Consider the following 23,199-nt stretch of genomic DNA (forward strand, 5'->3'; position numbering starts at 1 on the left):
TCCCTCCGAGCGCTGGCATTCCGTCCCTCCGATCGCTCGCATTCCGTCCCTCCGAGCGCTGGCATCCTGTTCCTCCGAGCAAAGGCATTCCGTCCCTCCGAGCAAAGGCATCCTGACCCTCCGAGCGCTGGCATTCTGACCCTCCGAGTGCTGGCATTCCGTTCCTCCGAGCAAACGCATCCCGTCTCTCCGAGCGCTGGCATCCTGACCCTCCGACCGCTGGCATCCTGACCCTCCGACCGCTGGCATCCTGACCCTCCGACCGCTGGCATCCTGACCCTCCGAGCGCTGGCATCCTGACCCTCCGATTGCTGGCATTCCGTTCCTCCGAGCAAACGCATCCTGACCCTCCGAGCGCTGGCATCCTGACCCTCCGAGCGCTGGCATCCTGACCCTCCGACCGCTGGTATCCGGACCCTCCGAGCGCTGGCATCCGGACCCTCCGAGCGTTGGCATCCGGACCCTCCGAGCGTTGGCATCCGGACCCTCCGAGCGTTGGCATCCGGACCCTCCGAGCGTTGGCATCCGGACCCTCCGAGCGTTGGCATCCGGACCCTCCGAGCGTTGGCATCCGGACCCTCCGAGCGTTGGCATCCGGACCCTCCGAGTTTTGGCATCCTGTCCCCCCGAGCGCTGGCATCCTGTCCCCCCGAGCGCTGGTATCCTGACCCTCCGAGCGCTGGCATTCCGTTCCTCCGAGCGCTGGCATTCCGTCCCTCCGTGCGCTGGCATTCTGTCCCTCTGAGCAAAGGCATTCCGTCCCTCCGAGCGCTGGCATTCCGTCCCTCCGAGCAAAGGCATTCCGACCCTCCGAGCGCTGGCAATCCGTGCCTCCGAGCAAAGGCATTCCGTCCCTCCGAGCGCTGGCATTCCGTCCCTCCGAGCAAAGGCATTCCGACACTTCGAGCGCTGGGAATCCGTGCGTCCGAGCAAAGGCATTCCGACCCTCCGAGCGCTGGCAATCCGTGCCTCCGAGCAAAGGCATTCCGACCCTCCGAGCGCTGGCATTCCGTGCCTCCGAGCAAAGGCATCCCGTCCCTCCGAGCGCTGGCATTCTGTCCCTCCGAGCAAAGGCGTCCTGTCCCTCCGAGCAAAGGCGTCCTGTCCCTCCGAGCGCTGACGTCCTGTCCCTCCGAGCGCTGGCGTCCTGGCCCTCCGAGCGCTGGCGTCCTGGCCCTCCGAGCGCTGGCGTCCTGGCCCTCCGAGCGCTGGCATCCTGGCCCTCCGAGCGCTGGCATTCTGCCCCTTTCGAGCTCCGGCATTCTGTCCCTCCGAGCGCTGGCATTCTGCCCCTTTCGAGCTCTGGCATTCTGTCCCTCCGAGAGCTGGCATTCTGTCCCTCCGAGCGCTGGCATTCTGTCCCTCCGAGGGCTGGCTTTCCGTCCTTCGAGCGCTGGCATTCCGTCCCTCCGAGCAAAGACTTCCTGTTCCTCCGAACGCTGGCATTCTGTCCCTCCGAGCAAAGGCAGTCCCACCCTCCGAGTGCTGGCATTCGGTCCCTCCGAGCGTTGGCATCCGGACCCTCCGAGTTTTGGCATCCTGTTCCCCCGAGCGCTGGCATCCTGACCCTCCGAGCGCTGGTATCCTGACCCTCCGAGCGCTGGCATTCCGTTCCTCCGTGCGCTGGCATTCCGTCCCTCCGTGCGCTGGCATTCCGTCCCTCCGAGCAAAGGCATTCCATCCCTCCGAGCGCTGGCATTCCGTCCCTCCGAGCAAAGGCATTCCGACCCTCCGAGCGCTGGCAATCCGTGCCTCCGAGCAAAGGCATTCCGTCCCTCCGAGCGCTGGCATTCCGTCCCTCCGAGCCAAGGCATTCCGACACTTCGAGCGCTGGCAATCCGTGCGTCCGAGCAAAGGCATTCCGACCCTCCGAGCGCTGGCAATCCGTGCCTCCGAGCAAAGGCATTCCGACCCTCCGAGCGCTGGCAATCCGTGCCTCCGAGCAAAGGCATCCTGTCCCTCCGAGCGCTGGCATTCTGTCCCTCCGAGCAAAGGCGTCCTGTCCCTCCGAGCAAAGGCGTCCTGTCCCTCCGAGCGCTGGCATCCTGTCCCTCCGAGCGCTGGCGTCCTGGCCCTCCGAGCGCTGGCATTCTGCCCCTTTCGAGCTCTGGCATTCTGTCCCTCCGAGCGCTGGCATTCTGCCCCTTTCGAGCTCTGGCATTCTGTCCCTCCGAGCGCTGGCATTCTGTCCCTCCGAGCGCTGGCATTCTGTCCCTCCGAGCGCTGGCGTTCCGTCCTTCGAGCGCTGGCATTCCGTCCCTCCGAGCAAAGGCTTCCTGTCCCTCCGAACGCTGGCATTCTGTCCCTCCGAGCAAAGGCAGTCCGTCCCTCCGAGCAAAGGCATTCCCACCCTCCGAGCGCTGGCATTCGGTCCCTCCGAGCGCTGGCATTCGGTCCCTCCGAGCGCTGGCATTCGGTCCCTCCGAGCGCTGGCATTCTGTCCCTCCGAGCAAAGGCATTCCGTCCCTCCGTGCGCTGGCATTCGGTCCCTCCGTGCGCTGGCATTCCGTCCCTCCAAGCAAAGGCATTCGGACCCTCCGAGCGCTGGCATTCGGTCCCTCCGAGCGCTGGCATTCGGTCCCTCCGAGCGCTGGCATTCTGTCCCTCCGAGCAAAGGCATCCTGTCCCTCCGTGCGCTTGCATTCCGTCCCTCCGAGTAAAGGCATTCGGTCCCTCCGAGCGCTGGCATTCTGTCCCTCCTTGCAAAGGCATCCTGTCCCTCCGTGCGCTTGCATTCCGTCCCTCCTTGCGCTTGCATTCCGTCCCTCCGTGCGCTGGCATTCCGTCCCTCCGAGCAAAGGCATTCTGTCCCTCCGAAAGCTGGCATTCTGTCCCTCCGAGCAAAGGCAGTCCGTCCCTCCGAGCAAATGCATTCCGTCCCTCCGAGCAAATGCATTCCGTCCCTCCGAGCAAAGGCATTCCATCCCTCCGAGCGCTGGCATTCGGACCCTCCGAGCAAAGGCATTCCGTCCCTCCGAGCAAAGGCAGTCCGTCCCTCCGAGCAAAGGCAGTCCGTCCCTCCGAGCAAAGGCATTCGGTCCCTCCGAGTGCTGGCATTCGGTCCCTCCGAGCGCTGGCATTCAGTCCCTCCGAGCAAAGGCATTCCGTCCCTCCGTGCGCTGGCATTCCGTCCCTCCCTGCGCTGGCATTCCGTCCCTCCGAGCAAAGGCATTCCGTCCCTCCAAGCAAAGACATTCCGACCCTCTGAGCGCTGGCATGCGGTCCCTCCGAGCGCTGGCATGCGGTCCCTCCGTGCGCTGGCATTCCGTCCCTCCGAGCGCTGGCATTCCGTCCCTCCGTGCGCTGGCATTCCGTCCCCCCGTGCGCTGGCATTCCGTCCCCCCGTGCGCTGGCATTCCGTCCCTCCGAGCAAAGGCATTCCGTCCCTCCGAGCGCTGGCATTCGGTCCCTCCGATCGCTGGCATTCTGTCCCTCCGAGCAAAGGCATTCCGTCCCTCCGTGCGCTGGCATTCCGTCCCTCCGAGCAAAGGCATTCCGTCCCTCCGAGCAAAGGCATTCCGACCCTCCGAGCAAAGGCAATCCGTCCCTCCGTGCGCTGGCATTCCGTCCCTCCGAGAGCTGGCATTCGGTCCCTCCGAGAGCTGGCATTCGGTCCCTCCGAGCTCTGGCATTCGGTCCCTCCGAGCGCTGGCATTCGGTCCCTCCGAGCTCTGGCATTCGGTCCCTCCGAGCGCTGGCATTCTGTCCCTCCGAGCAAAGGCATTCTGTCCCTCCGTGCGCTGGCATTCCGTCCCTCCGAGAGCTGGCATTCGGTCCCTCCGAGAGCTGGCATTCGGTCCCTCCGAGCTCTGGCATTCGGTCCCTCCGAGAGCTGGCATTCGGTCCCTCCGAGCTCTGGCATTCGGTCCCTCCGAGCGCTGGCATTCTGTCCCTCAGAGCAAAGGCATTCGTCCCTCCGAGCGCTGGCGTTCCGTCCCTCCGAGCAAAGGCATTCCGACACTCCGAGCGCTGGCAATCCGTGCGTCCGAGCAAAGGCATTCCGACCCTCCGAGCGCTGGCAATCCGTGCCTCCGAGCAAAGGCATTCCGACCCTCCGAGCGTTGGCAATCCGTGCCTCCGAGCAAAGGCATCCTGTCCCTCCGAGCGCTGGCATTCTGTCCCTCCGAGCAAAGGCATTCTGTCCCTCCGAGCGAAGGCGTCCTGTCCCTCCGAACGCTGGCATTCTGTCCCTCCGAGCAAAGGCATTCCCACCCTCCGAGCGCTGGCATTCGGTCCCTCCGAGCGCTGGCATTCGGTCCCTCCGAGCGCTGGCATTCGGTCCCTCCGAGCGCTGGCATTCTGTCCCTCCGAGCAAAGGCATTCCGTCCCTCCGTGCGCTGGCATTCCGTCCCTCCGAGCAAAGGCGTTCCGTCCCTCGCAGCAAAGGCATTCGGTCCCTCTGAGCGCTGGCATTCGGTCCCTCTGAGCGCTGGCATTCGGTCCCTCTGAGCGCTGGCATTCGGTCCCTCCGAGCGCTGGCATTCTGTCCCTCCGAGCAAAGGCATCCTATCCCTCCGTGCGCTGGCATTCCGTCCCTCCGAGCAAAGGCATTCGGTCCCTCCGAGCGCTGGCATTCTGTCCCTCCTTGCAAAGGCATCCTGTCCCTCCGAAAGCTGGCATTCTGTCCCTCCGAGCAAAGGCAGTCCGTCCCTCCGAGCAAATGCATTCCGTCCCTCCGAGCAAAGGCATTCCATCCCTCCGAGCGCTGGCATTCGGACCCTCCGAGCAAAGGCATTCGGTCCCTCCGAGCAAAGGCATTCCGTCCCTCCGAGCAAAGGCAGTCCGTCCCTCCGAGCGCTGGCATTCGGTCCCTCCGAGCGCTGGCATTCGGTCCCTCCGAGCGCTGGCATTCAGTCCCTCCGAGCGCTGGCATTCTGTCCCTCCGAGCAAAGGCGTCCTGTCCCTCCGAGCAAAGGCGTCCTGTCCCTCCGAGCAAAGGCGTCCTGTCCCTCCGAGCGCTGGCATCCTGTCCCTCCGAGCGCTGGCGTCCTGGCCCTCCGAGCGCTGGCATTCTGCCCCTTTCGAGCTCTGGCATTCTGTCCCTCCGAGCGCTGGCATTCTGCCCCTTTCGAGCTCTGGCATTCTGTCCCTCCGAGCGTTGGCATTCTGTCCCTCCGAGCGCTGGCATTCTGTCCCTCCGAGCGCTGGCGTTCCGTCCTTCGAGCGCTGGCATTCCGTCCCTCCGAGCAAAGGCTTCCTGTCCCTCCGAACGCTGGCATTCTGTCCCTCCGAGCAAAGGCAGTCCGTCCCTCCGAGCAAAGGCATTCCCACCCTCCGAGCGCTGGCATTCGGTCCCTCCGAGCGCTGGCATTCGGTCCCTCCGAGCGCTGGCATTCTGTCCCTCCGAGCAAAGGCATTCCGTTCCTCCGTGCGCTGGCATTCGGTCCCTCCGAGCAAAGGCGTTCCGTCCCTCCAAGCAAAGGCATTCGGACCCTCCGAGCGCTGGCATTCGGTCCCTCCGAGCGCTGGCATTCGGTCCCTCCGAGCGCTGGCATTCGGTCCCTCCGAGCGCTGGCATTCGGTCCCTCCGAGCAAAGGCATCTTATCCCTCCGTGCGCTGGCATTCCGTCCCTCCGAGCAAAGGCATTCTGTCCCTCCGAGCAAAGGCATCTTATCCCTCCGTGCGCTGGCATTCCGTCCCTCCGAGCAAAGGCATTCGGTCCCTCCGAGCGCTGGCATTCTGTCCCTCCTTGCAAAGGCATCCTGTCCCTCCGTGCGCTTGCATTCCGTCCCTCCTTGCGCTTGCATTCCGTCCCTCCGTGCGCTGGCATTCCGTCCCTCCGAGCAAAGGCATTCCGTCCCTCCGAAAGCTGGCATTCTGTCCCTCCGAGCAAAGGCATTCCGTCCCTCCGAGCAAAGGCATTCCGTCCCTCCGAGCAAATGCATTCCGTCCCTCCGAGCAAAGGCATTCCATCCCTCCGAGCGCTGGCATTCGGACCCTCCGAGCAAAGGCATTCCGTCCCTCCGAGCAAAGGCATTCGGTCCCTCCGAGTGCTGGCATTCGGTCCCTCCGAGCGCTGGCATTCAGTCCCTCCGAGCAAAGGCATCCTATCCCTCCGTGCGCTGGCATTCCGTCCCCCCGTGCGCTGGCATTCCGTCCCTCCGAGCAAAGGCATTCCGTCCCTCCGAGCGCTGGCATTCGGTCCCTCCGATCGCTGGCATTCTGTCCCTCCGAGCAAAGGCATTCCGTCCCTCCGTGCGCTGGCATTCCGTCCCTCCGAGCAAAGGCATTCCGTCCCTCCGAGCAAAGGCATTCCGACCCTCCGAGCAAAGGCATCCTGTCCCTCCGTGCGCTGGCATTCCGTCCCTCCGAGAGCTGGCATTCGGTCACTCCGAGAGCTGGCATTCGGTCCCTCCGAGCTCTGGCATTCGGTCCCTCCGAGCGCTGGCATTCTGTCCCTCCGGGCAAAGGCATTCTGTCCCTCCGTGCGCTGGCATTCTGTCCCTCCGAGCAAAGGCATTCCGTCCCTCCGAGCGCTGGCGTTCCGTCCCTCCGAGCAAAGGCATTCCGACACTCCGAGCGCTGGCAATCCGTGCGTCCGAGCAAAGGCATTCCGACCCTCCGAGCGCTGGCAATCCGTGCCTCCGAGCAAAGGCATTCCGACCCTCCGAGCGTTGGCAATCCGTGCGTCCGAGCAAAGGCATCCTGTCCCTCCGAGCGCTGGCATTCTGTCCCTCCGAGCAAAGGCATTCTGTCCCTCCGAGCGAAGGCGTCCTGTCCCTCCGAACGCTGGCATTCTGTTCCTCCGAGCAAAGGCAGTCCGTCCCTCCGAGCAAAGGCATTCCCACCCTCCGAGCGCTGGCATTCGGTCCCTCCGAGCGCTGGCATTCGGTCCCTCCGAGCGCTGGCATTCGGTCCCTCCGAGCGCTGGCATTCTGTCCCTCCGAGCAAAGGCATTCCGTCCCTCCGTGCGCTGGCATTCGGTCCCTCCGTGCACTGGCATTCCGTCCCTCCGAGCAAAGGCGTTCCGTCCCTCCGAGCGCTGGCATTCGGTCCCTCTGAGCGCTGGCATTCGGTCCCTCCGAGCAAAGGCATCCTATCCCTCCGTGCGCTGGCATTCCGTCCCTCCGAGCAAAGGCATTCGGTCCCTCCGAGCGCTGGCATTCTGTCCCTCCTTGCAAAGGCATCCTGTCCCTCCGAAAGCTGGCATTCTGTCCCTCCGAGCAAAGGCAGTCCGTCCCTCCGAGCAAATGCATTCCGTCCCTCCGAGCAAAGGCATTCCATCCCTCCGAGCGCTGGCATTCGGACCCTCCGAGCAAAGGCATTCCGTCCCTCCGAGCAAAGGCAGTCCGTCCCTCCGAGCAAAGGCAGTCCGTCCCTCCGAGCGCTGGCATTCGGTCCCTCCGAGCGCTGGCATTCGGTCCCTCCGAGCGCTGGCATTCTGTCCCTCCGAGCAAAGGCGTCCTGTCCCTCCGAGCAAAGGCGTCCTGTCCCTCCGAGCAAAGGCGTCCTGTCCCTCCGAGCGCTGGCATCCTGTCCCTCCGAGCGCTGGCGTCCTGGCCCTCCGAGCGCTGGCATTCTGCCCCTTTCGAGCTCTGGCATTCTGTCCCTCCGAGCGCTGGCATTCTGCCCCTTTCGAGCTCTGGCATTCTGTCCCTCCGAGCGCTGGCATTCTGTCCCTCCGAGCGCTAGCATTCTGTCCCTCCGAGCGCTGGCATTCTGTCCCTCCGAGCGTTGGCGTTCCGTCCTTCGAGCGCTGGCATTCCGTCCCTCCGAGCAAAGGCTTCCTGTCCCTCCGAACGCTGGCATTCTGTCCCTCCGAGCAAAGGCAGTCCGTCCCTCCGAGCAAAGGCATTCCCACCCTCCGAGCGCTGGCATTCGGTCCCTCCGAGCGCTGGCATTCTGTCCCTCCGAGCAAAGGCATTCCGTTCCTCCGTGCGCTGGCATTCCGTCCCTCCGTGCGCTGGCATTCCGTCCCTCCGAGCAAAGGCGTTCCGTCCCTCCAAGCAAAGGCATTCGGACCCTCCGAGCGCTGGCATTCGGTCCCTCCGAGCGCTGGCATTCTGTCCCTCCGAGCAAAGGCATTCGGTCCCTCCGAACGCTGGCATTCTGTCCCTCCTTGCAAAGGCATCCTGTCCCTCCGAGCGCTGGCATTCGGTCCCTCCGAGCGCTGGCATTCGGTCCCTCCGAGCGCTGGCATTCTGTCCCTCCGAGCAAAGGCATTCGGTCCCTCCGAACGCTGGCATTCTGTCCCTCCTTGCAAAGGCATCCTGTCCCTCCGAGCGCTGGCATTCGGTCCCTCCGAGCGCTGGCATTCGGTCCCTCCGAGCGCTGGCATTCTGTCCCTCCGAGCAAAGGCATTCGGTCCCTCCGAACGCTGGCATTCTGTCCCTCCTTGCAAAGGCATCCTGTCCCTCCGAGCGCTGGCATTCGGTCCCTCCGAGCGCTGGCATTCGGTCCCTCCGAGCGCTGGCATTCTGTCCCTCCGAGCAAAGGCATTCGGTCCCTCCGAACGCTGGCATTCTGTCCCTCCTTGCAAAGGCATCCTGTCCCTCCGTGCGCTTGCATTCCGTCCCTCCTTGCGCTTGCATTCCGTCCCTCCGTGCGCTGGCATTCCGTCCCTCCGAGCAAAGGCATTCCGTCCCTCCGAAAGCTGGCATTCTGTCCCTCCGAGCAAAGGCAGTCCGTCCCTCCGAGCAAATGCATTCCGTCCCTCCGAGCAAAGGCATTCCATCCCTCCGAGCGCTGGCATTCGGACCCTCCGAGCAAAGGCATTCCGTCCCTCCGAGCAAAGGCAGTCCGTCCCTCCGAGCAAAGGCAGTCCGTCCCTCCGAGCAAAGGCATTCGGTCCCTCCGAGTGCTGGCATTCGGTCCCTCCGAGCGCTGGCATTCAGTCCCTCCAAGCAAAGGCATTCCGTCCCTCCGTGCGCTGGCATTCCGTCCCTCCCTGCGCTGGCATTCCGTCCCTCCCTGCGCTGGCATTCCGTCCCTCCAAGCAAAGGCATTCCGACCCTCTGAGCGCTGGCATTCGGTCCCTCCGAGCACTGGCATTCGGTCCCTCCGTGCGCTGGCATTCCGTCCCTCCGAGCGCTGGCATTCCGTCCCTCCGAGCGCTGGCATTCCGTCCCTCCGAGCAAAGGCATCCTATCCCTCCGTGCGCTGGCATTCCGTCCCCCCGTGCGCTGGCATTCCGTCCCTCCGAGCGCTGGCATTCGGTCCCTCCGAGCGCTGGCATTCGGTCCCTCCGATCACTGGCATTCTGTCCCTCCGAGCAAAGGCATTCCCACCCTCCGAGCGCTGGCATTCGGTCCCTCCGAGCGCTGGCATTCGGTCCCTCCGAGCGCTGGCATTCTGTTCCTCCGAGCGCTGGCATTCTGTCCCTCCGAGCAAAGGCATTCCGTCCCTCCGTGCGCTGGCATTCCGTCCCTCCGAACAAAGGCATTCCGTCCCTCCGAGCAAAGGCATTCCGTCCCTCCGAGCAAAGGCATCCTGTCCCTCCGTGCGCTGGCATTCCGTCCCTCCGAGAGCTGGCATTCGGTCCCTCCGAGCGCTGGCATTCTGTCCCTCCGAGCAAAGGCATTCTGTCCCTCCGTGCGCTGGCATTCTGTCCCTCCGAGCAAAGGCATTCCGTCCCTCCGAGCGCTGGCGTTCCGTCCCTCCGAGCAAAGGCATTCCGACACTCCGAGCGCTGGCAATCCGTGCGTCCGAGCAAAGGCATTCCGACCCTCCGAGCGCTGGCAATCCGTGCCTCCGAGCAAAGGCATTCCGACCCTCCGAGCGTTGGCAATCCGTGCCTCCGAGCAAAGGCATCCTGTCCCTCGGAGCGCTGGCATTCTGTCCCTCCGAGCAAAGGCATTCTGTCCCTCCGAGCGAAGGCGTCCTGTCCCTCCGAACGCTGGCATTCTGTCCCTCCGAGCAAAGGCAGTCCGTCCCTCCGAGCAAAGGCATTCCCACCCTCCGAGCGCTGGCATTCGGTCCCTCCGAGCGCTGGCATTCGGTCCCTCCGAGCGCTGGCATTCGGTCCCTCCGAGCGCTGGCATTCTGTCCCTCCGAGCAAAGGCATTCCGTCCCTCCGTGTGCTGGCATTCGGTCCCTCCGTGCACTGGCATTCCGTCCCTCCGAGCAAAGGCGTTCCGTCCCTCCCAGCAAAGGCATGCGGACCCTCTGAGCGCTGGCATTCGGTCCCTCCGAGCGCTGGCATTCTGTCCCTCCGAGCAAAGGCATCCTATCCCTCCGTGCGCTGGCATTCCGTCCCTCCGAGCAAAGGCATTCGGTCCCTCCGAGCGCTGGCATTCTGTCCCTCCTTGCAAAGGCAGTCCGTCCCTCCGAGCAAATGCATTCCGTCCCTCCGAGCAAAGGCATTCCATCCCTCCGAGCGCTGGCATTCGGACCCTCCGAGCAAAGGCAGTCCGTCCCTCCGAGCAAATGCATTCCGTCCCTCCGAGCAAAGGCATTCCATCCCTCCGAGCGCTGGCATTCGGACCCTCCGAGCAAAGGCATTCCGTCCCTCCGAGCAAAGGCATTCCGTCCCTCCGAGCAAAGGCAGTCCGTCCCTCCGAGCAAAGGCAGTCCGTCCCTCCGAGCGCTGGCATTCGGTCCCTCCGAGCGCTGGCATTCGGTCCCTCCGAGCGCTGGCATTCGGTCCCTCCGAGCGCTGGCATTCAGTCCCTCCGAGCGCTGGCATTCAGTCCCTCCGAGCAAAGGCATTCCGTCCCTCCGTGCGCTGGCATTCCGTCCCTCCCTGTGCTGGCATTCCGTCCCTCCGAGCAAAGGCATTCCGTCCCTCCAAGCAAAGGCATTCCGACCCTCTGAGCGCTGGCATTCGGTCCCTCCGAGCACTGGAATTCGGTCCCTCCGTGCGCTGGCATTCCGTCCCTCCAAGCGCTGGCATTCCGTCCCTCCGAGCGCTGGCATTCCGTGCCTCCGAGCGATGGCATTCCGTCCCTCCGAGCAAAGGCATCCTATCCCTCCGTGCGCTGGCATTCCGTCCCCCCGTGCGCTGGCATTCCGTCCCGCCGAGCAAAGGCATTCCGTCCCTCCGAGCGCTGGCATTCGGTCCCTCCGATCGCTGGCATTCTGTCCCTCCGAGCAAAGGCATTCCCACCCTCCGAGCGCTGGCATTCTGTCCCTCCGAGCGCTGGCATTCTGTCCCTCCGAGCAAAGGCATTCCGTCCCTCCGAGCAAAGGCATTCCGACACTCCGAGCGCTGGCAATCCGTGCGTCCGAGCAAAGGCATTCCGACCCTCCGAGCGCTGGCAATCCGTGCCTCCGAGCAAAGGCATTCCGACCCTCCGAGCGCTGGCAATCCGTGCCTCCGAGCAAAGGCATCCTGTCACTCCGAGCGCTGGCATCCTGTCCCTCCGAGCAAAGGCATTCTGTCCCTCCGAGCGAAGGCGTCCTGTCCCTCCGAGCAAAGGCGTCCGGTCCCTCCGAGCAAAGGCGTCCTGTCCCTCCGAGCGCTGGCGTCCTGGCCCTCCGAGCGCTGGCATCCTGGCCCTCCGAGCGCTGGCATTCTGCCCCTTTCGAGCTCTGGCATTCTGTCCCTCCGAGCGCTGGCATTCTGCCCCTTTCGAGCTCTGGCATTCTGTCCCTCCGAGAGCTGGCATACTGTCCCTCCGAGCACTGGCGTTCCGTCCTTCGAGCGCTGGCATTCCGTTCCTCCGAGCAAAGGCTTCCTGTCCCTCCGAACGCTGGCATTCTGTCCCTCCGAGCAAAGGCATTCCGTCCCTCCGAGCGCTGGCGTTCCGTCCCTCCGAGCAAAGGCATTCCGACACTCCGAGCGCTGGCAATCCGTGCGTCCGAGCAAAGGCATTCCGACCCTCCGAGCGCTGGCAATCCGTGCCTCCGAGCAAAGGCATTCCGACCCTCCGAGCGTTGGCAATCCGTGCCTCCGAGCAAAGGCATCCTGTCCCTCCGAGCGCTGGCATTCTGTCCCTCCGAGCAAAGGCATTCTGTCCCTCCGAGCGAAGGCGTCCTATCCCTCCGTGCGCTGGCATTCCGTCCCTCCGAGCAAAGGCATTCGGTCCCTCCGAGCGCTGGCATTCTGTCCCTCCTTGCAAAGGCATCCTGTCCCTCCGAAAGCTGGCATTCTGTCCCTCCGAGCAAAGGCAGTCCGTCCCTCCGAGCAAATGCATTCCGTCCCTCCGAGCAAAGGCATTCCATCCCTCTGAGCGCTGGCATTCGGACCCTCCGAGCAAAGGCATTCCGTCCCTCCGAGCAAAGGCAGTCCGTCCCTCCGAGCAAAGGCAGTCCGTCCCTCCGAGCGCTGGCATTCGGTCCCTCCGAGCGCTGGCATTCGGTCCCTCCGAGCGCTGGCATTCGGTCCCTCCGAGCGCTGGCATTCAGTCCCTCCGAGCGCTGGCATTCAGTCCCTCCGAGCAAAGGCATTCCGTCCCTCCGTGCGCTGGCATTCCGTCCCTCCCTGTGCTGGCATTCCGTCCCTCCGAGCAAAGGCATTCCGTCCCTCCAAGCAAAGGCATTCCGACCCTCTGAGCGCTGGCATTCGGTCCCTCCGAGCACTGAAATTCGGTCCCTCCGTGCGCTGGCATTCCGTCCCTCCAAGCGCTGGCATTCCGTCCCTCCGAGCGCTGGCATTCCGTCCCTCCGAGCGATGGCATTCCGTCCCTCCGAGCAAAGGCATTCCGTCCCTCCAAGCAAAGGCATTCCGACCCTCTGAGCGCTGGCATTCCGTCCCTCCAAGCGCTGGCATTCCGTCCCTCCGAGCGCTGGCATTCCGTCCCTCCGAGCGATGGCATTCCGTCCCTCCGAGCAAAGGCATCCTATCCCTCCGAGCGCTGGCATTCCGTCCCTCCGAGCGCTGGCATTCGGTCCCTCCGAGCAAAGGCATTCCCACCCTCCGAGCGCTGGCATTCTGTCCCTCCGAGCGCTGGCATTCTGTCCCTCCGAGCAAAGGCATTCCGTCCCTCCGAGCAAAGGCATTCCGACACTCCGAGCGCTGGCAATCCGTGCGTCCGAGCAAAGGCATTCCGACCCTCCGAGCGCTGGCAATCCGTGCCTCCGAGCAAAGGCATTCCGACCCTCCGAGCGCTGGCAATCCGTGCCTCCGAGCAAAGGCATCCTGTCACTCCGAGCGCTGGCATCCTGTCCCTCCGAGCAAAGGCGTCCGGTCCCTCCGAGCAAAGGCGTCCTGTCCCTCCGAGCGCTGGCGTCCTGGCCCTCCGAGCAAAGGCGTCCGGTCCCTCCGAGCAAAGGCGTCCTGTCCCTCCGAGCGCTGGCGTCCTGGCCCTCCGAGCGCTGGCATCCTGGCCCTCCGAGCGCTGGCATTCTGCCCCTTTCGAGCTCTGGCATTCTGTCCCTCCGAGCGCTGGCATTCTGCCCCTTTCGAGCTCTGGCATTCTGTCCCTCCGAGAGCTGGCATACTGTCCCTCCGAGCACTGGCGTTCCGTCCTTCGAGCGCTGGCATTCCGTTCCTCCGAGCAAAGGCTTCCTGTCCCTCCGAACGCTGGCATTCTGTCCCTCCGAGCAAAGGCATTCCGTCCCTCCGAGCGCTGGCGTTCCGTCCCTCCGAGCAAAGGCATTCCGACACTCCGAGCGCTGGCAATCCGTGCGTCCGAGCAAAGGCATTCCGACCCTCCGAGCGCTGGCAATCCGTGCCTCCGAGCAAAGGCATTCCGACCCTCCGAGCGTTGGCAATCCGTGCCTCCGAGCAAAGGCATCCTGTCCCTCCGAGCGCTGGCATTCTGTTCCTCCGAGCAAAGGCATTCTGTCCCTCCGAGCGAAGGCGTCCTGTCCCTCCGAACGCTGGCATTCTGTCCCTCCGAGCAAAGGCAGTCCGTCCCTCCGAGCAAAGGCATTCCCACCCTCCGAGCGCTGGCATTCGGTCCCTCCGAGCGCTGGCATTCGGTCCCTCCGAGCGCTGGCATTCTGTCCCTCCGAGCAAAGGCATTCCGTCCCTCCGTGTGATTGCATTCGGTCCCTCCGTGCACTGGCATTCCGTCCCTCCGAGCAAAGGCGTTCCGTCCCTCCCAGCAAAGGCATTCGGACCCTCTGAGCGCTGGCATTCGGTCCCTCCGAGCGCTGGCATTCTGTCCCTCCGAGCAAAGGCATCCTATCCCTCCGTGCGCTGGCATTCCGTCCCTCCGAGCAAAGGCATTCGGTCCCTCCGAGCGCTGGCATTCTGTCCCTCCTTGCAAAGGCATCCTGTCCCTCCGAAAGCTGGCATTCTGTCCCTCCGAGCAAAGGCAGTCCGTCCCTCCGAGCAAATGCATTCCGTCCCTCCGAGCAAAGGCATTCCATCCCTCCGAGCGCTGGCATTCGGACCCTCCGAGCAAAGGCATTCCGTCCCTCCGAGCAAAGGCAGTCCGTCCCTCCGAGCAAAGGCAGTCCGTCCCTCCGAGCAAAGGCATTCGGTCCCTCCGAGCGCTGGCATTCGGTCCCTCCGAGCGCTGGCATTCGGTCCCTCCGAGCGCTGGCATTCAGTCCCTCCGAGCGCTGGCATTCAGTCCCTCCGAGCAAAGGCATTCCGTCCCTCCCTGTGCTGGCATTCCGTCCCTCCCTGTGCTGGCATTCCGTCCCTCCGAGCAAAGGCATTCCGTCCCTCCAAGCAAAGGCATTCCGACCCTCTGAGCGCTGGCATTCGGTCCCTCCGAGCACTGGAATTCGGTCCCTCCGTGCGCTGGCATTCCGTCCCTCCAAGCGCTGGCATTCCGTCCCTCCGAGCGCTGGCATTCCGTCCCTCCGAGCGATGGCATTCCGTCCCTCCGAGCAAAGGCATCCTATCCCTCCGTGCGCTGGCATTCCGTCCCCCCGTGCGCTGGCATTCCGTCCCGCCGAGCAAAGGCATTCCGTCCCTCCGAGCGCTGGCATTCGGTCCCTCCGATCGCTGGCATTCTGTCCCTCCGAGCAAAGGCATTCCCACCCTCCGAGCGCTGGCATTCTGTCCCTCCGAGCGCTGGCATTCTGTCCCTCCGAGCAAAGGCATTCCGTCCCTCCGAGCAAAGGCATTCCGACACTCCGAGCGCTGGCAATCCGTGCCTCCGAGCAAAGGCATTCCGACCCTCCGAGCGCTGGCAATCCGTGCCTCCGAGCAAAGGCATCCTGTCACTCCGAGCGCTGGCATCCTGTCCCTCCGAGCAAAGGCATCCTGTCCCTCCGAGCGAAGGCGTCCTGTCCCTCCGAGCAAAGGCGTCCGGTCCCTCCGAGCAAAGGCGTCCTGTCCCTCCGAGCGCTGGCATCCTGTCCCTCCGAGCGCTGGCGTCCTGGCCCTCCGAGCGCTGGCATCCTGGCCCTCCGAGCGCTGGCATTCTGCCCCTTTCGAGCTCTGGCATTCTGTCCCTCCGAGCGCTGGCATTCTGCCCCTTTCGAGCTCTGGCATTCTGTCCCTCCGAGAGCTGGCATACTGTCCCTCCGAGCACTGGCGTTCCGTCCTTCGAGCGCTGGCATTCCGTTCCTCCGAGCAAAGGCTTCCTGTCCCTCCGAACGCTGGCATTCTGTCCCTCCGAGCAAAGGCAGTCCGTCCCTCCGAGCAAAGGCATTCGGTCCCTCCGAGCGCTGGCATTCGGTCCCTCCGAGCGCTGGCATTCGGTTCCTCCGATCGCTGGCATTCGGTCCCTCCGAGCGCTGGCATTCTGTCCCTCCGAGCAAAGGCATTCCGTCCCTCCGTGCGCTGGCATTCCGTCCCTCCGAGCAAAGGCGTTCCGTCCCTCCAAGCAAAGGCATTCGGTCCCTCCGAGCGCTGGCATTCTGTCCCTCCGAGCAAAGGCATCCTATCCCTCCGTGCGCTGGCATTCCGTCCCTCCGAGCAAAGGCATTCGGTCCCTCCGAGCGCTGGCATTCTGTCCCTCCTTGCAAAGGCATCCTGTCCCTCCGAAAGCTGGCATTCTGTCCCTCCGAGCAAAGGCAGTCCGTCCCTCCGAGCAAATGCATTCCGTCCCTCCGAGCAAAGGCATTCCATCCCTCCGAGCGCTGGCATTCGGACCCTCCGAGCAAAGGCATTCCGTCCCTCCGAGCAAAGGCAGTCCGTCCCTCCGAGCAAAGGCAGTCCGTCCCTCCGAGCAAAGGCATTCGGTCCCTCCGAGCGCTGGCATTCGGTCCCTCCGAGCGCTGGCATTCGGTCCCTCCGAGCGCTGGCATTCAGTCCCTCCGAGCGCTGGCATTCAGTCCCTCCGAGCAAAGGCATTCCGTCCCTCCGTGCGCTGGCATTCCGTCCCTCCCTGTGCTGGCATTCCGTCCCTCCGAGCAAAGGCATTCCGTCCCTCCAAGCAAAGGCATTCCGACCCTCTGAGCGCTGGCATTCCGTCCCTCCGAGCGCTGGCATGCGGTCCCTCCGAGCGCTGGCATTCCGTCCCTCCGAGCGCTGGCATTCCGTCCCTCCGAGCGATGGCATTCCGTCCCTCCGAGCAAAGGCATCCTATCCCTCCGTGCGCTGGCATTCCGTCCCCCCGAGCGCTGGCATTCCGTCCCGCCGAGCAAAGGCATTCCGTCCCTCCGAGCGCTGGCATTCGGTCCCTCCGATCGCTGGCATTCTGTCCCTCCGAGCAAAGGCATTCCCACCCTCCGAGCGCTGGCATTCTGTCCCTCCGAGCGCTGGCATTCTGTCCCTCCGAGCAAAGGCATTCCGTCCCTCCGAGCAAAGGCATTCCGACACTCCGAGCGCTGGCAATCCGTGCGTCCGAGCAAAGGCATTCCGACCCTCCGAGCGCTGGCAATCCGTGCCTCCGAGCAAAGGCATTCCGACCCTCCGAGCGCTGGCAATCCGTGCCTCCGAGCAAAGGCATCCTGTCACTCCGAGCGCTGGCATCCTGTCCCTCCGAGCAAAGGCATTCTGTCCCTCCGAGCGAAGGCGTCCTGTCCCTCCGAGCAAAGGCGTCCGGTCCCTCCGAGCAAAGGCGTCCTGTCCCTCCGAGCGCTGGCATCCTGTCCCTCCGAGCGCTGGCGTCCTGGCCCTCCGAGCGCTGGCATCCTGGCCCTCCGAGCGCTGGCATTCTGTCCCTCCGAGCGCTGGCATTCTGCCCCTTTCGAGCTCTGGCATTCTGTCCCTCCGAGCGCTGGCATTCTGCCCCTTTCGAGCTCTGGCATTCTGTCCCTCCGAGCGCTGGCATTCTGCCCCTTTCCAGCTCTGGCATTCTGTCCCTCCGAGAGCTGGCATTCTGTCCCTCCGAGCACTGGCGTTCCGTCCTTCGAGCGCTGGCATTCCGTTCCTCCGAGCAAAGGCTTCCTGTCCCTCCGAACGCTGGCATTCCGTTCCTCCGAGCAAAGGCAGTCCGTCCCTCCGAGCAAAGGCATTCGGTCCCTCCGAGCGCTGGCATTCGGTCCCTCCGAGCGCTGGAATTCGGTCCCTCCGTGCGCTGGCATTCTGTCCCTCCGAGCAAAGGCATTCCGTCCCTCCGTGCGCTGGCATTCGGTTCCTCCGAGCAAAGGCATTCGGTCCCTCCGAGCGCTGGCATTCGGTTCCTCCGAGCGCTGGAATTCGGTCCCTCCGTGCGCTGGCATTCTGTCCCTCCGAGCAAAGGCATTCCGTCCCTCCGTGCGCTGGCATTCCGTCCCTCCGAGCAAAGGCGTTCCGTCCCTCCAAGCAAAGGCATTCGGTCCCTCCGAGCGCTGGCATTCGGTCCCTCCGAGCGCTGGCATTTGGTCCCTCGGAGCGCTGGCATTCGGTCCCTCCGAGCAAAGGCATCCTATCCCTCCGTGCGCTGGCATTCCGTCCCTCCGAGCAAAGGCATTCCGACCCTCCGAGCGCTGGCAATCCGTGCCTCCGAGCAAAGGCATTCCGTCCCTCCGAGCAAAGGCATTCCGTCCCTCCGAGCAAAGGCATTCCGTCCCTCCGAGCAAAGGCATTCCGTCCCTCCGAGCAAAGGCATTCCGTCCCTCCGAGCGCTCGCATTCCGTCCCTCCGAGCGCTGGCATTCCGTCCCTCCGAGCGCTGGCATTCCGTCCCTCCGAGCGCTGGCATTCCGTCCCTCCGAGCAAATGCATTCCGTCCCTCCGAGCAAAGGCATTCCATCCCTCCGAGCGCTGGCATTCGGATCCTCCGAGCAAAGGCATTCGGTCCCTCCGAGCGCTGGCATTCCATCCCTTCGAGCGCTGGCATTCTGTCCCTCCGAGCAAAGGCATTCCCACCCTCCGAGCGCTGGCATTCGGTCCCTCCGAGCGCTGGCATTCTGTTCCTCCGAGCGCTGGCATTCTGTCCCTCCGAGCAAAGGCATTCCGTCCCTCCGTGCGCTGGCATTCCGTCCCTCCGAGCAAAGGCATTCCGTCCCTCCGAGCAAAGGCATTCCGACCCTCCGAGCAAAGGCATCCTGTCCCTCCGTGCGCTGGCATTCCGTCCCTCCGAGAGCTGGCATTCGGTCCCTCCGAGAGCTGGCATTCGGTCCCTCCGAGCGCTGGCATTCGGTCCCTCCGAGCGCTGGCATTCTGTCCCTCCGAGCAAAGGCATTCTGTCCCTCCGTGCGCTGGCATTCTGTCCCTCCGAGCAAAGGCATTCCGTCCCTCCGAGCGCTGGCGTTCCGTCCCTCCGAGCAAAGGCATTCCGACACTCCGAGCGCTGGCAATCCGTGCGTCCGAGCAAAGGCATTCCGACCCTCCGAGCGCTGGCAATCCGTGCCTCCGAGCAAAGGCATTCCGACCCTCCGAGAGCTGGCATTCGGTCCCTCCGAGCTCTGGCATTCGGTCCCTCCGAGCGCTGGCATTCTGTCCCTCCGAGCAAAGGCATTCTGTCCCTCCGTGCGCTGGCATTCTGTCCCTCCGAGCAAAGGCATTCCGTCCCTCCGAGCGCTGGCGTTCCGTCCCTCCGAGCAAAGGCATTCCGACACTCCGAGCGCTGGCAATCCGTGCGTCCGAGCAAAGGCATTCCGACCCTCCGAGCGCTGGCAATCCGTGCCTCCGAGCAAAGGCATTCCGACCCTCCGAGCGTTGGCAATCCGTGCCTCCGAGCAAAGGCATCCTGTCCCTCCGAGCGCTGGCATTCTGTCCCTCCGAGCAAAGGCATTCTGTCCCTCCGAGCGAAGGCGTCCTGTCCCTCCGAACGCTGGCATTCTGTCCCTCCGAGCAAAGGCAGTCCGTCCCTCCGAGCAAAGGCATTCCCACCCTCCGAGCAAAGGCATTCCCACCCTCCGAGCGCTGGCATTCGGTCCCTCCGAGCGCTGGCATTCGGTCCCTCCGAGCGCTGGCATTCGGTCCCTCCGAGCGCTGGCATTCGGTCCCTCCGAGCGCTGGCATTCTGTCCCTCCGAGCAAAGGCATTCCGTCCCTCCGTGCGCTGGCATTCGGTCCCTCCGTGCACTGGCATTCCGTCCCTCCGAGCAAAGGCGTTCCGTCCCTCCCAGCAAAGGCATTCGGACCCTCCGAGCAAAGGCATTCGGTCCCTCCGAGCGCTGGCATTCTGTCCCTCCTTGCAAAGGCATCCTGTCCCTCCGAAAGCTGGCATTCTGTCCCTCCGAGCAAAGGCAGTCCGTCCCTCCGAGCAAATGCATTCCGTCCCTCCGAGCAAAGGCATTCCGTCCCTCCGAGCGCTGGCATTCCGACCCTCCGAGCAAAGGCATTCCGTCCCTCCGAGCAAAGGCAGTCCGTCCCTCCGAGCAAAGGCATTCGGTCCCTCCGAGCGCTGGCATTCGGTCCCTCCGAGCGCTGGCATTCGGTCCCTCCGAGCGCTGGCATTCAGTCCCTCCGAGCGCTGGCATTCAGTCCCTCCGAGCAAAGGCATTCCGTCCCTCCGTGCGCTGGCATTCCGTCCCTCCCTGTGCTGGCATTCCGTCCCTCCGAGCAAAGGCATTCCGACCCTCTGAGCGCTGGCATTCGGTCCCTCCGAGCACTGGAATTCGGTCCCTCCGAGCACTGGAATTCGGTCCCTCCGTGCGCTGGCATTCCGTCCCTCCGAGCGCTGGCATTCCGTCCCTCCGAGCGCTGGCATTCCGTCCCTCCGAGCGCTGGCATTCCGTCCCTCCGAGCGATGGCATTCCGTCCCTCCGAGCGATGGCATTCCGTCCCTCCGAGCAAAGGCATCCTATCCCTCCGTGCGCTGGCATTCCGTCCCCCCGTGCGCTGGCATTCCGTCCCGCCGAGCAAAGGCATTCCGTCCCTCCGAGCGCTGGCATTCGGTCCCTCCGATCGCTGGCATTCTGTCCCTCCGAGCAAAGGCATTCCCACCCTCCGAGCGCTGGCATTCTGTCCCTCCGAGCGCTGGCATTCTGTCCCTCCGAGCAAAGGCATTCCGTCCCTCCGAGCAAAGGCATTCCGACACTCCGAGCGCTGGCAATCCGTGCGTCCGAGCAAAGGCATTCCGACCCTCCGAGCGCTGGCAATCCGTGCCTCCGAGCAAAGGCATTCCGACCCTCCGAGCGCTGGCAATCCGTGCCTCCGAGCAAAGGCATCCTGTCACTCCGAGCGCTGGCATCCTGTCCCTCCGAGCAAAGGCATTCTGTCCCTCCGAGCGCTGGCGTCCTGGCCCTCCGAGCGCTGGCATCCTGGCCCTCCGAGCGCTGGCATTCTGCCCCTTTCGAGCTCTGGCATTCTGTCCCTCCGAGCGCTGGCATTCTGCCCCTTTCGAGCTCTGGCATTCTGTCCCTCCGAGAGCTGGCATTCTGTCCCTCCGAGCACTGGCGTTCCGTCCTTCGAGCGCTGGCATTCCGTTCCTCCGAGCAAAGGCTTCCTGTCCCTCCGAACGCTGGCATTCTGTCCCTCCGAGCAAAGGCAGTCCGTCCCTCCGAGCAAAGGCAGTCCGTCCCTCCGAGCAAAGGCATTCGGTCCCTCCGAGCGCTGGCATTCGGTCCCTCCGAGCGCTGGCATTCGGTCCCTCCGAGCGCTGGCATTCGGTCCCTCCGAGCGCTGGCATTCGGTCCCTCCGAGCGCTGGCATTCGGTTCCTCCGAGCGCTGGCATTCTGTCCCTCCGAGCGCTGGCATTCTGTCCCTCCGAGCAAAGGCATTCCGACCCTCCGAGCGCTGGCAATCCGTGCCTCCGAGCAAAGGCATTCCGTCCCTCCGAGCAAAGGCATTCCGTCCCTCCGAGCAAAGGCATTCCGTCCCTCCGAGCGCTCGCATTCCGTCCCTCCGAGCGCTGGCATTCCGTCCCTCCGAGCGCTGGCATTCCGTCCCTCCGAGCAAATGCATTCCGTCCCTCCGAGCAAAGGCATTCCATCCCTCCGAGCGCTGGCATTCGGACCCTCCGAGCAAAGGCATTCGGTCCCTCCGAGCGCTGGCATTCCATCCCTTCGAGCGCTGGCATTCCGTCCCTCCGAGGAAAGGTATTCCGTGCCTCCGAGCAAACGCATTCCGTCCCTCCGAGCGCTGGCAATCCGTGCCTCCGAGCAAAGGCATTCCGACCCTCCGAGCGCTGGCAATCCGTGCCTCCGAGCAAAGGCATTCCGACCCTCCGAGCGCTGGCAATCCGTGCCTCCGAGCAAAGGCATTCAGTCCCTCCGAGCGCTGGCATTCGGTCCCCCCGAGCGCTGGCATTCGGTCCCTCCGAGCGCTGGCATTCGGTCCCTCCGAGCAAAGGCATTCGGTCCCTCCGAGCAAAGGCATTCGGTCCCTCCGAGCAAAGGCATTCTGTCCCTCCGAGCAAAGGCATTCTGTCCCTCCGAGCAAAGGCATTCGGTCCCTCCGAGCAAAGGCATTCGGTCCCTCCGAGCAAAGGCATTCGGTCCCTCCGAGCGCTGGCATTCGGTCCCTCCGAGCGCTGGCATTCTGTCCCTCCGAGCGCTGGCATTCGGTCCCTCCGAGCGCTGGCATTCGGTCCCTCCGAGCGCTGGCATTCGGTCCCTCCGAGCGCTGGCATTCGGTCCCTCCGAGCGCTGGCGTTCCGTCCCTCCGAGCGCTGGCATTCCGTCCCTCCGTGCGCTCGCATTCCGTCCCTCCGAGCGCTCACATTCCGTCCCTCCGAGCGCTGGCATCCTGTTCCTCCGAGCAAAGGCATTCCGTCCCTCCGAGCAAAGGCATCCTGACCCTCCGAGCGCTGGCATTCTGACCCTCCGAGTGCTGGCATTCCGTTCCTCCGAGAAAACGCATCCCGTCCCTCCGAGCGCTGACATCCTGTTCCTCCGAGCAAAGGCATTCCGTCCCTCCGAGCAAAGGTATCCTGACCCTCTGACCGCTGGCATCCTGACCCTCCGACCGCTGGCATCCTGACCCTCCGACCGCTGGCATCCTGACCCTCCGAGCGCTGGCTTCCTGACCCTCCGATTGCTGGCATTCCGTTCCTCCGAGCAAACGCATCCTGACCCTCCGAGCGCTGGCATCTTGACCCTCCAAGCGCTGGCATCTTGACCCTCCGAGCGCTGGCATCCGGACCCTCCGACTGCTGGCATCCGGACCCTCCGACCGCTGGCATCCGGACCCTCCGAGCGTTGGCATCCGGACCCTCCGAGCGTTGGCATCCGGACCCTCCGAGCGTTGGCATCCGGACCCTCCGAGCGTTGGCATCCTGTCCCCCCGAGCGCTGGCATCCTGACCCTCCGAGCGCTGGCATTCCGTTCCTCCGAGCAAACGCATCCTGACCCTCCGAGCGCTGGCATCCTGACCCTCCGAGCGCTGGCATTCCGTTCCTCCGAGCAAACGCATCCTGACCCTCCGAGCGTTGGCATCCTGTCCCCCTGAGTGCTGGAATCCTGACCCTCCGAGCGCTGGCGTTCCATCCCTCCGAGCAAAGGCATCCTGACCCTTGTTTTCCCGGAAGTTCCGCCCTGTTTTATCTTGGAATCCTTCTGTGTTGCTTTGTCCTGTTTGAATTTTGTGTGAGTGGGGATTTGGGAAGGGTGCTTTTTAACACTCTTCGTTCATTCATTCATTTGTATTTCAAGATATTGAAGAAAGACTTGCATTTCTTTAGCACCTTTCACAATCTCTGGATGTCCCAAAGCGCTTTACAGCCAATGAAGTACTTTTGAAGTGTCGTCACTGTTGTCATGTAGGAAACATGAGATCCAGTTTATGGTATAGCAAGATCCCATGGGGAGCAGTAAGTCACATGACCAAATAATCTCTTTTGGTGGCATTGGCCATGGTATAAATATTGGTCAGGAATATTGCTGTTCTTTAAACAGTGCTGTGGGGTTTCCTATATCCACCTGAGAGAGAAGGTCCGTTATAGCCTTGAGATAAATATAAATTAACAGGACCAAGGATTTAAGGTGTTGCCCATGAATTCCAAACGCTTAGGGACACCAGAACTTGGCAAATTCTTCACATCTTTCACAAAAGCGAAATACTGCAGATATTGGAAATCTGGATGAAAAAAGCAGAAAATGCTGGAGAGGCTGAGCATGTCAGGCAGCTTCAGTGTTTCTCACATTTTCTGTACTACTTCA

The 23,199-nt window shown here is 63.8% G+C and overlaps 1 protein-coding gene across 2 annotated transcripts in view; it reads left to right on the top strand.

Moving 5' to 3' along the window:
- Window positions 1-23,199, top strand: part of chd5 (chromodomain helicase DNA binding protein 5) — a 237,282-nt gene that overhangs the window by 185,015 nt on the left and 29,068 nt on the right. The gene's annotated exons all lie outside the window — the stretch shown is intronic.

Source organism: Heterodontus francisci, chromosome 37 (genome assembly GCF_036365525.1).
Source record: "Heterodontus francisci isolate sHetFra1 chromosome 37, sHetFra1.hap1, whole genome shotgun sequence".
NCBI classification, from domain to species: domain Eukaryota; kingdom Metazoa; phylum Chordata; class Chondrichthyes; order Heterodontiformes; family Heterodontidae; genus Heterodontus; species Heterodontus francisci.